Here is a 13,173-nt window from a genome sequence, read left to right as displayed (position 1 = left end):
CTCTCAGAGTGCTGGGATTACAGGCGTGAGCCACCATGCCCGGCCAAGCTGAGGAAACTAAGGTTTGAATGAGTTAAGTAAGCAGCCCCAGCTCATGTAGCTAGAAATGCAGAGTCAAATGTCAGGTCAAAATGTCTAGATCCAAGGAATGTGTTCTGACCCACAACACCATGAGAGACAGGCTAACATTAGCTGAGACCAGGGACTGTGAGCTGGACTGGATCCCCCAAAGCTTCCATCACTTGCAGACTGCAAACGTGCCAAGCAACAGAGCTTCTCTGTGCTTGTCCCACATGGAAAATCAGAGATGATAATGGGATCTGTCTCATGGTGCTTCTGTGAGGATCAAATGGTAATATTTGTTAACTCAGAACAGCGCTTGGTAAGAATTAGGTAACTATTTAAGAGTGCTCTTAGTATTATCTTAGAACTTATACTCTGCAATGACATGGACTGAAGCAAAATTTAATCAATACATATAAATTACTTACCTCTACATAGTAACTACCCAACAAATAATTCCTTCTAGGAGATTTTGTGCTAAGTATGAGGCATGGTTTAGGTCCTAGTGAGGTGCAGATCACAGGGCCCAGGGCCACCTACTGTGGAGCTCACAGTCTAATGGAAGGAAAAGAACAGTTTTAGTTTTCTTTTCTCCAGGGGATCAGAAAGTTCTATCTTTAAGCAGGCAGATTTCTCACCTGCCTGTAATAATACTCATGCGATAGGATAAATGGATTAAGGAATATTCCCAGGCTCATCTTTTCTCCCCTAGCCTAGTAGAGAGAATCCTACGGGTACAGGCTGCATTTCTACCTCTTAGCCACCACCGGCAGGATGACTGAATCTGACATAAAGAGTGGGAGAAACTGAGTCAATCTCCACAATAAGACATCAAGTGAAAAAGGAGGGGGGAAAGCAAAGTGCCATCTTCAGAACACAGCAAGGGCATGCAAATATGTGCATGTAGGGTGTGTATGTTCGATATACATGCATGTGTGTGTTTTGTGAGTGTGTGCTGTGTGTGTGTAAGTGTATGTATTGGGGGCTGGGGTAGTTCCAGTGTAACTTCAGGGTTTAGGGAAGGTCTAAGACAAGAAATGAGATCGAAGTAAGTATTGCAAGGATCTGTATCTTCTTTCTTATTGCCAAAATACAGGAGTAAAAGAACTCTATTCCTCTAGTATTACTTTTGGCTCACTGATTGTGTTTGTGTAAATCATGCTCCTTGGAGACCAAACCACCATGTGGTTTTATGGGGTATGGAACACCTATTTGCCAGGAGCCTTCCTGGCCCATTTGTTCAAGAGAGACTGTCAAGTTCTGTCTGTCCTTGATCATGACCCTAAAGCAAATAAGATTTCAAGGTTGCTTCAGTCTTGGAGAGCCCGACCACATGATTACTTGGGCATCAGTGGTTTCTTTGTCTAGTCTCGGAGACTTCAATGCAGAGTATGCAGGTATGCATCATTTTCCAATCTTAGACCACCATGGCCTCTCTAACATTAGCAAGAACTATTGCAATCACAGGGGACAGATTCCATAAACACTTGTACGGCAGTTTTCCAAACTTCCCTGATGGTGAAAAAATTGATTCCTGGGATCAACCTAGTGATACTGAAGCAGAAATTCTAGAGGAAAGGTCCAGAAATCTGGAATTTTGACCAATATCACAAGCAACTTTTAGCAGTAAAGTCTAGAACAATGGTGTGGATGTTTCCAGCACTGCCAAAACTCCCTACTCCATGAAGAAGAAGCCAGGTGTCTTTCATGACTGGTGTACTAGCCACCCACGGTAACTAAAGTTGAGGATGAGAGATGAGGACCCATTTCCCCACACCCAACTTACTTAGCAGCACCAAAGATCATTATCTTTTTTTTTTTTTTTTTTTTTTTTTTTTTTTTTTTTTTTTTTTTTAGGATGGAGTCTCACTCTGTCGCCCAGGCTGGAGTGCAGTGGCGCAATCTCAGCTCACTGCAAGCTCCGCCTCCTGGGTTCACGCCATTCTCCTGCCTCAGCCTCCCAAGTAGCTGGGACTACAGGTGCCCGCCACCTCGCCCGGCTAGTTTTTTGTATTTTTTAGTAGAGACGGGGTTTCACCGGGTTAGCCAGGATGGTCTCGATCTCCTGACCTCGTGATCCGCCCACCTTGGCCTCCCAAAGTGCTGGGATTACAGGCTTGAGCCACTGCGCCCGGCCCAAAGATCATTATCTTTAAGGGCACAATTAGTTCAGGTAGAGCAAAGCTACACTGTAGACACAGTTGTAGATGTCTGCTTGCCCTTCCTCACCTGCTCTTCTCACATTCCTCTCTGAGCCACTCACCTGCTGTCTCTGGGCTCACTACTCTTGAATTCCTGAGGTCAACATCTTAAATATGATACCTTAAAGCCCCCAGATGAGCTCACCTCTAGATCTTCTGAGAGTAAGCTTCTCAATAGAATATATCAGTATCCTGGCAGCAGCTGGAGGATCAAAGTTAAATATCCTAAACTGTATAAGTGGAGATTCCCTGCCTAGGGCTTGGGACACCCCTTCAACTGCTGTTGGGTATAGCTACCATGCCTTCCTTTGACCATCTAGAATAGTGTGACCTTGATTCAGAGGTTGCCATACAAGTTTTTACCGAGAACCTGTGAATCTTCTCAGAGTATTTTTATTTGAAAAGTATTGTGGAATTGTATTAGTTTTCTATTTTTATGTAACAGTATTACCACAAACTTAACCACTCAAAGCAGCACACATTTATTATCTCACAATTTCTGTAAGTCAGAAGTCCAGAAACTGTTTAACTGGGTCCACTGCCTAGAGTCTCATAAAACTGCAATCAAGGAATTGGCTGGGGCTATGGTCTCATCCGAGTCTTGACTGGGGAAGAATCTGTTTTCTAACTAATTGAGGTTGTTGAGAGAATTTAGTTTCTTGAAGCTGTAGAACTGAGAACTTCCATTTTTTATGGCTGTTGACCAGAGGCCACCCTTAGTTCCTTGACATGGAGGGTCTTCCAACATGACCACCTGGCACATCAAAGCAAGCAAGTTGGGGAGAGACCCCAGCAAGACTGGTGCTACAATCTTATATAATTATATACATGTAATCATATATATTTTGTCCCCTTTGTCATGCTCTATTGATTAAAAGAAAATCACAGGGCTGGGCGTGGTGGCTCATGCCTGTAATCCCAGCACTTTGGGAGGCCAAAGTGGGCAGATTGCCTGAGGTCAGGAGTTCGAGACCAGTCTGGCCAACATGGTAAAATCCCATCTATACTAAAAATACAAAAATAATTATCCAGGTGTGGTGGCATGCACCTGTAATCCCAGCTATTGGGAGGCTGAGGCAGGGGAATTGCTTGAATCAGGGAGGCGGAGGTTGCAGTGACCTGAGATCGTGCCACTGCACTCCAGCAACAGAGCAAGACTACATCTCAAAAAAAAAAAAAAAAAAAATCACAGGTCTTGCCTACATTCAAGGGCATGAACACCAGCAGATGACCCTGAGGGGGATTACCTTAATGAGTTTGTCTGTGAAAGCAGTGATCACTAATTCGAGTGTCTGCTCAACCCCAAAAACAACACTACTTCTCTAAGACATGGGTTAACTATGACAGCCATGTGTGTGCTGTGGGACTCCACACCTTGACCAAAGTTGATTGATGGGCAGGCAAAGACCCAACCCAAAGTGAAGCAATCAGATTCTGCCTTCCAGGATTTGGGCACTGGAATTTACAAACAGCTGATTAGTCTGGGCTATTTTCCTTCACAGAAGAGAAGACAACTATTTGTTGGGTGATCTTTTTCCAAAATGTACACGTGGGACAGAGAGAACAAAACTGGGGCACAGAGAACAATGAAGGTGATCTGCAGGGGAAAAAAATGAAAATTACGGATGGAGAAAACAATTCACTTGGGTTTCCAGTGGCGATCTACTTTATGGTTCCAGGTTCTTTTGTAACACATTGATGATTTAGTTCCAGAGCTCTTTCAATATCCTGTCAGTAAATCTTCTATTTTGCTTAAGCTTGCTCAAGTTGGCTCCTGTTCCTTATCAAGGTAAAGAATTCTGATTAAGTTGAGATGTCAAAGCGGGCCTTATCTGTTCCTCACTTATAACCTCTCCAACCTTCATTCACCTGCCCACACGTCCATCCACCTAATAGACATTTCTCTACTCCCTCATATGGCCCCTGCACTGTCCTGGATGCTAGGATACAACAGCAAACAAGACTTTAGCTCCCCACCCTCACCACCTCACAGTCTATAGAGATGCCAGGCAGGTAAACAGAGTCCCAGGTGGGAGGTGCTGAGGAGCACAGAAGAGAAGCAGGAACCTGAGCCTGGGGAGGAGGTCTCTAGGAAGGCTTCCAAGAGGAAGTGGCTAAGCTGAGATATAGGAAGCAAGTCAGGACTAACCAAATGAAGGGGATGGCAGAGACAATTGTGCCAGACAATGGGAACAGCATATGAGGAGGGGACGAGGTAAATCTGAACAGCCTGGGAGCAGGAGCAAGACGAGTCTGCAGTCAGAGAGCTGAGTGTATACGAAGAGACGTTTCATGGAAATGGTGAGAAAGCTGATATTTTATACGTCTGTCCCCCAAAACTATTACATCTTTGGAGCTAGGCACTGTAATTTTTTAAAAATTAGCTTTCCATTAAGGATTTATTAATTTAAAAGTATGTGTTAGGGAATCTTATTTACTTTTTCACTTGTATAAATTAAAATTCACTCTTTTCAATGTAGAGATCTATGATCTCTGACAATGCATACAGCTATATAACCACCCCCCTTACCAAGATAGAGAATAGTTTCTTCACTCAAAAAACTTCCCTCAAGCTGCTGTTTTATGGTCAAACCCTCTCCCCACTCCCTGCCCTTGCTAATATTCTATATGGTCAGTATTTTATTTAATCTTCATATCCACCTATGCAATATAGATAGTATTATTGTTGTCTTCCTTCTTTCCCTGGCTTCATTCTAGAATCGAGTGACTGCTGTATCTGTGAAGATAAGGGGCCTGTTCCCTCAGATCACGAAGTAAGGCACTCTCATTTGTCAGGTCACACACAAGAAAACATCACATCTGTTCAGAAAATTGCACCTTGTTTTCTAAGACTTGAGCTCTGTGCTGAAAGGATATAAGAATAGAAAACTGGCATTATCTCTGGGTCAGATGTGCGTTTCCTGGCCTTCTGCTGTGGGGCTGAAGGCATGCATTTCATGAAGTCAATAAAATGCACCTTATTCTCAAGAAATGTTACGACAGCTGGCTTCCAGATCCTCTGATTGTTATGTCTTTTTTGAGAAGTATCCATTAATTACTTTTAATCATCTCTTGATTTTACCAGGAAGGTCATTATTTCTACAGGGAGCTTACGGATAGATTTGGGAGTGTTTTCATGTTGTTTTTTTCCTGTGGTGTGGTGTAACTTTCTTTGTCATCAATACATACGTCAAAGCAGGCTAACCAGAGTATTTCCCCAGCCACAGCATATGGTTGGGTCATGCAAACAACCATCGTAAATCCTTCTTGACAATGGCCTAAAATGATATCATGACCTGGTCCCGGTGGAATCCAGATTTATGAAGATCTGAATGTGAGAACTGAGTGTTAGGAGCGTGGGTTTTTGAAAATGTGCCACATGAATACGTCCGTCTATTTATATGGCTACTTGCCTCCATATGTGGCCAGTGAATGAAAAATATGTGCAGAGGTATTTGAAAAATTCTTGAGGTGCCTGAATAAGCTTGCCTGGTCCCTGGCGCAGAATCAGCACCCAATAAATATTTCCTGAGTGAGTGAGTGAATGGATGGATGAAGGAAGTGGAATTTGGTGAATTACAAGGCATCTCATTTTTCTAGAAAGTAGCTCACTACTATAAGGGCATACTTGATTACCTTTTCTACTTCTGAATGCACCCAATTTTGTTCAGGAAACCTCTGTATCCCCAGTCCCAGTGGTAACTCTTAGTCTAAGCCAATCAGAACACGGCATTTTCTCATGGCTCTGTGATTGGTCTGGGAAGATGCAATGTGACCTCTGTTGGCCCAATCAGATTGAAAGGGATGAGTTTTAAGTTCATGGCATGGGAAGAAGTTTTTCATTTTTTTCTCTGGGGAAAGACAAGGGATGTCACCCTATTTGCTGCTCTGGGGCTTTTCCTTTCCATGCCAAGATCCTGCCGGGGCTGCCCTATTTACCTTATCACCTTGAGGGGAACCAGTTTGGGTTTGAGCCTAGTACGGTGCAAAACAGAGAGCAGAAAACAGTTTTATTCTTGATGACATAGTTGAGCTCCCGGACATTCCTGGAGAAGACCAGGATGCTGGACCAGATTTCACTCTTGTTGTTTGACAGAGCAATTTCCTTCTGGTTACCTTATGTTGGAATTTTTGTTGCTTTCTCCTGAAAACAAAAAGCTAAGGTGAAAGTCTGAAGTTGAGAAGAGAATAAGGAAGAAAGAGCTCGGTTATTTTGTGTTGTTTTGATCAACAATAAGAGCAACTTCTGCATGTAGTATACACATGAAGATCAGTGTTCGATCCTGTCTTTCATCGTATGTATACACACCCCTGGGAGATGAGTACTGTTATGCTGGTTTTACTCACCTCCTTCAGGTAAGATTTGTCCACCTGGAAAAGAAGTTTTCCTCCTATTCTAGTGAAGTTGTGAGTCTATTTCTTTCCCCTTATTAGTTTTTGCACTAGTTTCCCTGGCAACAAAGAGAAAAAGAGGTTTCCATTATTATGTTCTCTGCAATCTGCTATGTCTTCATCCATTCATACTGTTGTCCCTCTCACTGGTTCATGAAATTTAGAAAATGGCTTAGCAGTTATTCCTTTTGCAGTTACTATAAGCAGGGTATAGGCACAGAAGAAAGAGAAGAGGAACAGCATGGTCTGCTTTGCTTAGGTAAGTTTTACAAAGAAACATGAAAACAACCCTTGCCTACAAAGATCTTATCCTCTAATTGGGGCACCAGGGCAGGGCATTTCAGATGGTCATAGGAGACTTGAATAAATAGAAATACAAAACTGTGTTAGCCATCAAAAACTAGCTTGTCATTAATTCTTGGATAAGAGGAACATAATAATAACTTTCAAATCCAGACTTTGTTTTTTTTTTGGTCTCTTCCTCCACCATCGTCTTTTGCCTGGAGAGCTGCGGTGGCTTCCAGATCTGCTTCCACCCTGTCTACTCTCTGATTGATTCTTCACACAGAAACTAGAGAGATTTTGCGGAGAAGCAAAGCAGACCATGTCATTCCTCTGCTCTTTCTTGCATGCCTACAAGATTCTGCCTGGAGCATTCCTCCAACCACTACAGCCTGGTCTTATGCCATGCCCCATCCAATTCTTTCTGTTGCTTTCCTTTTGGGAAATTTCCAGCCCCATCAAGCAAAGGCCTTTGCATATGCTGTTCCCTCTGTCTGAACACCTTTTTCTCTTCTCTTCAGTTAATCAACACCTATTTATCTTCCTTCCAATCTCACTTCAAACATGCCATCCTCAGCAAAGCCTTCTTTGACCTCCTTCTGTCAGATAAAATCTAAAACAGGCTCTCATAGCACTAAGGATCTTTCCTTTGGACTTGTCCCAGTTGTAGCTCTACAGTTTGTGTCACCATTTAAGATACACATCCAGACAGGGAGGGATCTTATCCATGTTTAGTCACTATTGGATCTCCAAAGCAGCTGGCATATGGTAGATTCTCAGTAAATATTTATTGAAGAAAGAATGAGTAAATAAACATGCAATCCACGCTCACTTTGTGCCAGAAACCATGCTATGAACCTAACCATATTGTCATTTACTTATTAGAATTCTTTAGTTACTTTCTATGAGAGAAGCACTATTGTTGTCATTTCCATTTTATAGTTAAGAGCACTGCGGCTTAGAGAGATGAAAGGTGTCCAAGGTTACACACCAAGTAAGTGAGAGAGCTGGGATTCCAGCTAGGCACACGGCTTCACATACTGAACTCTTAACTACTGGCCTCTGCCACATCTCATAGAGGAAAGAAAGTTCTGGAAGGTCAGAGGAAGGAGAAGCTTTGTAAGCAAGCAGGAACCTGGGCTAGTCCCAAAAGGCATGCTGGCTTCATCCAGAGAGGGGATAAGAAGGAGGGGTGGTACAGAGGCACACTGCTATCCTAAAGGCACCTTAGAGCAAGGTTCCCTTCTGGGTGGGTGAATTAGAAAAAGATGCCTTGTCCTTCCTGCAAGAGCTGGCTTAATTTCAACTTCCACTTTCTGGCTCTCTGGGCCACCCCCACCACTTTTTTTTTTTTTTTTTTGCAATGCACAAACCACTCAGCCGTATGCAGCACTCTGCAGGCATGAAGACTTACAGGCAAAAAAGCAAGAAGTGAAAAACTCCATTTGGCTAGAGTGGAGGCTTTCTGAAGCAGATATAGAAGTCTAAGCCTTGTGCTGTCCAATATAGTAGCCACTAACCACACGTGGCTATTAAATTTCAATGAATTAAAATTCAATGCAATTAAAACACCTGTTCCTCAATTATATTATCCACTTTTTAAGTACTCAATAGCTACCTGCAGTTGATGGCTGCCAGAGTGGAAATCATAGATAAAAAACATTTCCATTGTTGTGGAGAGTTCTATTGGACAGCTCTGGTCTAGAAAGCAAGGTGGAGCCATTGACTGTAAAAAGTTGCTCACCCTTTATGCATGCCATGGGCTGTGACGAGTCACAAAAAGGGTTTTAAGCAGGGAAGTGGTGTGAAAGAAGTCTAGTGCTAAGAGAAGTAATAATATCGTTTATTGAGGGGTAAGTTGTTAAGTACCTCACAAGCATGATTGCATTTCAGGCAGGTAGTATCATATCCCCATTCTACAGACAAGGAAATTGTGGCACAGTGAAGTTAAATAACTTGTACAGCTCCAGGTCTGTCTGATTCCAAAAGGTTCTACCTTATACCATGCTCCTAGTCTATACTCTAATCAACATGACGATGAGAGTGTATTCTTCAAAAAGCAGAGCTCAAGTTTAGAGAGGCCTGTTTGGCAGCCCTAGTAGGCAAGAAATAATAATGACTTCAACTAGGGGGTCAAGAGCTCCCTTTGTAGCAAGCTTCAGAGGTTTCTTCTTCTTTGTTCCTGGCCTATAGTTTCCTCCCTTCCTCCCTAACCATTAATCGCAATCGCTTTCATTTTCTTTGGAATCATCTTTGCTTATTCTTTTGCTCCTCTTGTTGGTGTTTCCAGAGAAAATTGTGTTTGCATTAGGTTTTATCCTAATAAATTTTTATCCCTGGGAGGACGTCTCCTGCCTCATCCTGCTGCTAGGCCTCTTCCTAGAGATCCCAGGACACAGCTGGAGAGCTTGTGTGGGCCCCACCATGAGCCAAGCCCACAAATCCCATCTGGAAATATGCGTGGAAGAAGCTTTCCCTCTCCTTCCAGTTCTCCTGGCAAATGGAAATGCACCAGTGTGTCCCATTTCCTGCTGGGACATGGGGCCTTTTTCTTTCTTTAGCCTCCTGGTGCTGAAGGTAAACTTTCCTGGGGAGTACTTCTAGCTTCATTATATGGTCCAGCAAACTTTAGTTTGTGACTATTTCAGCTTTAGGTGAGGTCTGTCAAGCAATGGAGGTGGATTGGCCTTCCCTGGATCTTATAAAGAGAACTGGTTTCTAGTATTTGGTTTCTTAGAATATGGACAAACAGATCCCCATTACTCTCCCCAACACCCCCGAGGAAGTCTGTGAGAGAAACCCTTGAATGCTGATCTATGTGTGACAGCTGGGGAAATTGAGGCATCGAAGGAGGAGAGAATTCCACATGCATCAAAATCAAAGAACTAGAAAGAAAACTATGACATCCAGGTTGCCTGGTCATGCTTTAACCACAAACCGCACTTGCCTATTTAGTTACAACAAACACAAAAGAGATAAACATAGATGTAAGTTAGTCTAAACACCAAATTTTAGAAGTTTTTCCTCTGATGTCTAGTCAGCCATCCTGACCTTTATTGGAGGATAAACCAACTTGCAACAGCTGTGGATAATTATTTACCGTAAAAGACCAAAGGGCTTGGATAATGAAGTGAATTCAGCATTAGAAGGAGAGAGATGTGCTTTAGCACCAGAAAGTTACCTTTTAAGTTGATTCCTGAATTTCAAAGATCAAGAGGTACCAAGTTCACTATCTAAGAGATGCTGGAAAAGCCCAGGATGTGCCGGGCGGTGGACTTTGTTCACATGTGAGGAGGGGTTTTACAAAAATGTACAGCCACACCTGGCCCTTCCTCAACCTGGAATCATCCAAGAAGATACTTTGTGCAGATGCTACCGAGATGACACATCCCTTGCCGTCCATAAAAGTGATCTACAACTGGCTGTGGAGTTACCCAGCCATCTTGGCTACTCAATAAGAAACAGATTTGGATTCCCTCACTCAGGCTGTCAGATTTTACAGCTGTCTGAGGGTCTCTGGCAGTGTGGCCTCTCAACAAGACACTGCTGAAGGGGGGCTCAAACATTTGGCAGTCAAGAGAGGGACAAAAGCTTTGCATAATTTGGGAGTGAGTTCAAAGCCAATAACATTTACACTCCAGGACAAGAAAGCATTGTAAAGCCAGTGAGGTGCCTCTAAGCCAATAAGGTATTATTACCTTTAAGCACATCCTTTTTGCCTTTGATAATAAGTGTTGTTTTAAAGTATTTGGAAATACCATTCACAATGTAAAACAGGATATATCACCTCCACACTTTGAACATCCAAAAAGAAAAGCCTCGATTGACGTTTATGGACTTCCATTATGGACAATCCTCCAAACACAAGACAAGACATACACACACATGCACACTTCCTCATCCTCACCTGTGCTGCAAAAGAATAGAATCTGGCCACCCCACATGTGGCAAGAGGAGTAGTGAGGCCAATCAAGTTCCTCTCCAGGAGCCCCATTCCTAAAGGCCAGCCTATGGTACAGGGAAAAATTTGCTGCAAGTGTTCCCATGCCTTGCATAAGGTTCAGTCCCCAGGATGCTTTCCAGAGCAAGACCTCTGCTGAGAACTCTGTGTTCTAGAATTTTAATTAAACAGACCACAAAACCCACTTGCTCCCAAGTTAAATTCTAAGTCTAAACTTGAAAACAACAGAAAGTAGGGAAATGTGATCACTGGCCTGGGCAAAATGGTTGAGCACAGAATAGAGACAGTGTAAGGCAAAAACTAAGAGTACAGAGTCTAGAGCTAGACAGCTTAGGCTCAAATCCTGGTTCTGCTACTCCTTGGCTGTGTGACCTTGGGCCCATTACTTATCTTATGAGGTTAGTGAATCCCTGTAACTTGGAATCATGACTCACAACTGGGGGTAACCTTGAAGACCCTCTTGTTCAACCATTATCCCATTAGACTCAGCTGTGATGATGAATGAGGAGACCCAAGAATTCCCAGTTCTCAGCCCTTCACCATCAGAATGGACCAGTGGCAGAAGAAGAGGAAGGCAGATGGTCTCCCAAATCTTTTGCCAAACACCTTAGCCTAAACTGGAAAATATCTGAGGGTTCCTGGATGGACAACAGAGCTGAAAGCTCTATGTGAACCTTAGGAGGCTGATGGATAGCTAAGAAACTGCTTCTTATCCATCTCCCTCCTTCCAGGATTCAGTCTCTGGTTTCTGGAGTGAGAACTACCATGCTACATTCCATTATTTCCTGTCTGAAGCATATAGTTAACCATGGAATACACAGTCCTTTTCCAGCTGTCCTACTCGTCCAGTCTCAATTCCCATCCCACACATCCCCTCTGTCTGACCACACTGACCATCTGCTGCCTAACACGTCACACATATGCATGACTCCAGGCCTAGACATGGTTTTCCCTCTACTTATAATGTTCTTCTCCCTTTTCAAGTTCCTACTCATTCTTCAAGATTAAGACCAATGTTACTTCTTCTGTAAGGTTTTCCTAGACAGGATCACTAATTCTAATCATAGAGAAGTTAAGTACTGCGCTGAACCCTTTTTGTGATTATCTCATTTGTTCACTGAATCCTCACTACAATCCAATGAAGCAGATTCTACTATAATCCCCATATTATTTTATTTTATTTTTATTTATTTAATTTTTTGGTTAATATGTGTGTGTGTGTGTGTATATATAGCTCCGCCTCCTGGATTCACGCCATTCTCCTGCCTCAGCCTCCCGAGTAGCTGGAACTACAGGTGCCCGCTACCACGCCCGGCTAGTTTTTTGTATTTTTAGTAGAGACGGGGTTTCACCGTGTTAGCCAGGATGGTCTCTATCTCCTGACCTTGTGATCCACCCGTCTCGGCCTCCCAAAGTGCTGGGATTACAGGCGTGAGCCGCCGCACCCGGCCGTTTGTATATTTTTAATTATACTTTAAGTTCTAGGATACATGTGCACAACGTCCAGGTTTGTTACATATGTATACATGTGCCATGTTGGTGTGCCGCACCCACAAACTCATCATTTACATTAGGTATATCTCCTAATGCTATCCCTCCCCCTCCCCCCACCCCACGACAGGCCCCGGTGTGTGATGTTCCCCACCCTGTGTCCAAGTGATCTCATTGTTCAATTCCCACCTATGAGTGAGAACATGTGGTGTTTGGTTTTCTGTCCTTGTGATAGTTTACTGAGAATGATGGTTTCCAGCTTCATCCATGTCCCTGCAAAGGACGTTAACTCACCCTTTTTTATGGCTGCATGGTATTCCATGGTATATATGTGCCACATTTTCTTAATCCAGTCTATCACTGATGGACATTTGGGTTGGTTCCAAGTCTTTGCTATTGTGAATAGTGCCGCAATAAACATACGTGTGCATGTGTCTTTATAGCAGCATGATTTATAATCCTTTGGGTATATACCCGGTAATTATAATCCCTATTTTAAGATGAGGAAACCAAGGCTCACAGGAGTTAAGTAATGCCCAAGGTCACACAGCTAGTTAAGGAGACAGCCAGTTTCAAGCCCAGCTCTAATTATTCTAGAAGCAAATTCTTCCCCCATGTGTCTCCCAGTGAACTTTATTGACTCTCCCAGTGAACTTTATTGACTCTCCCAGTGAACTTTACTTATACTTTGGTTACATCATTTTCCCAGTTTAACTTTCTCTCCCCTACAAGATTAAAAATCAAGTTGGATGTTAGACTTATTTTTATCTCTAATACTTAGCT

The sequence above is a fragment of the Trachypithecus francoisi genome, unplaced genomic scaffold (assembly GCF_009764315.1).
Source record: "Trachypithecus francoisi isolate TF-2019V2 unplaced genomic scaffold, Tfra_2.0 Lachesis_group0, whole genome shotgun sequence".
NCBI classification, from domain to species: Eukaryota; Metazoa; Chordata; class Mammalia; order Primates; family Cercopithecidae; genus Trachypithecus; species Trachypithecus francoisi.
The sequence above is the reverse complement of the archived record's forward strand: the minus strand, read 5'-3'. Positions refer to the sequence as shown.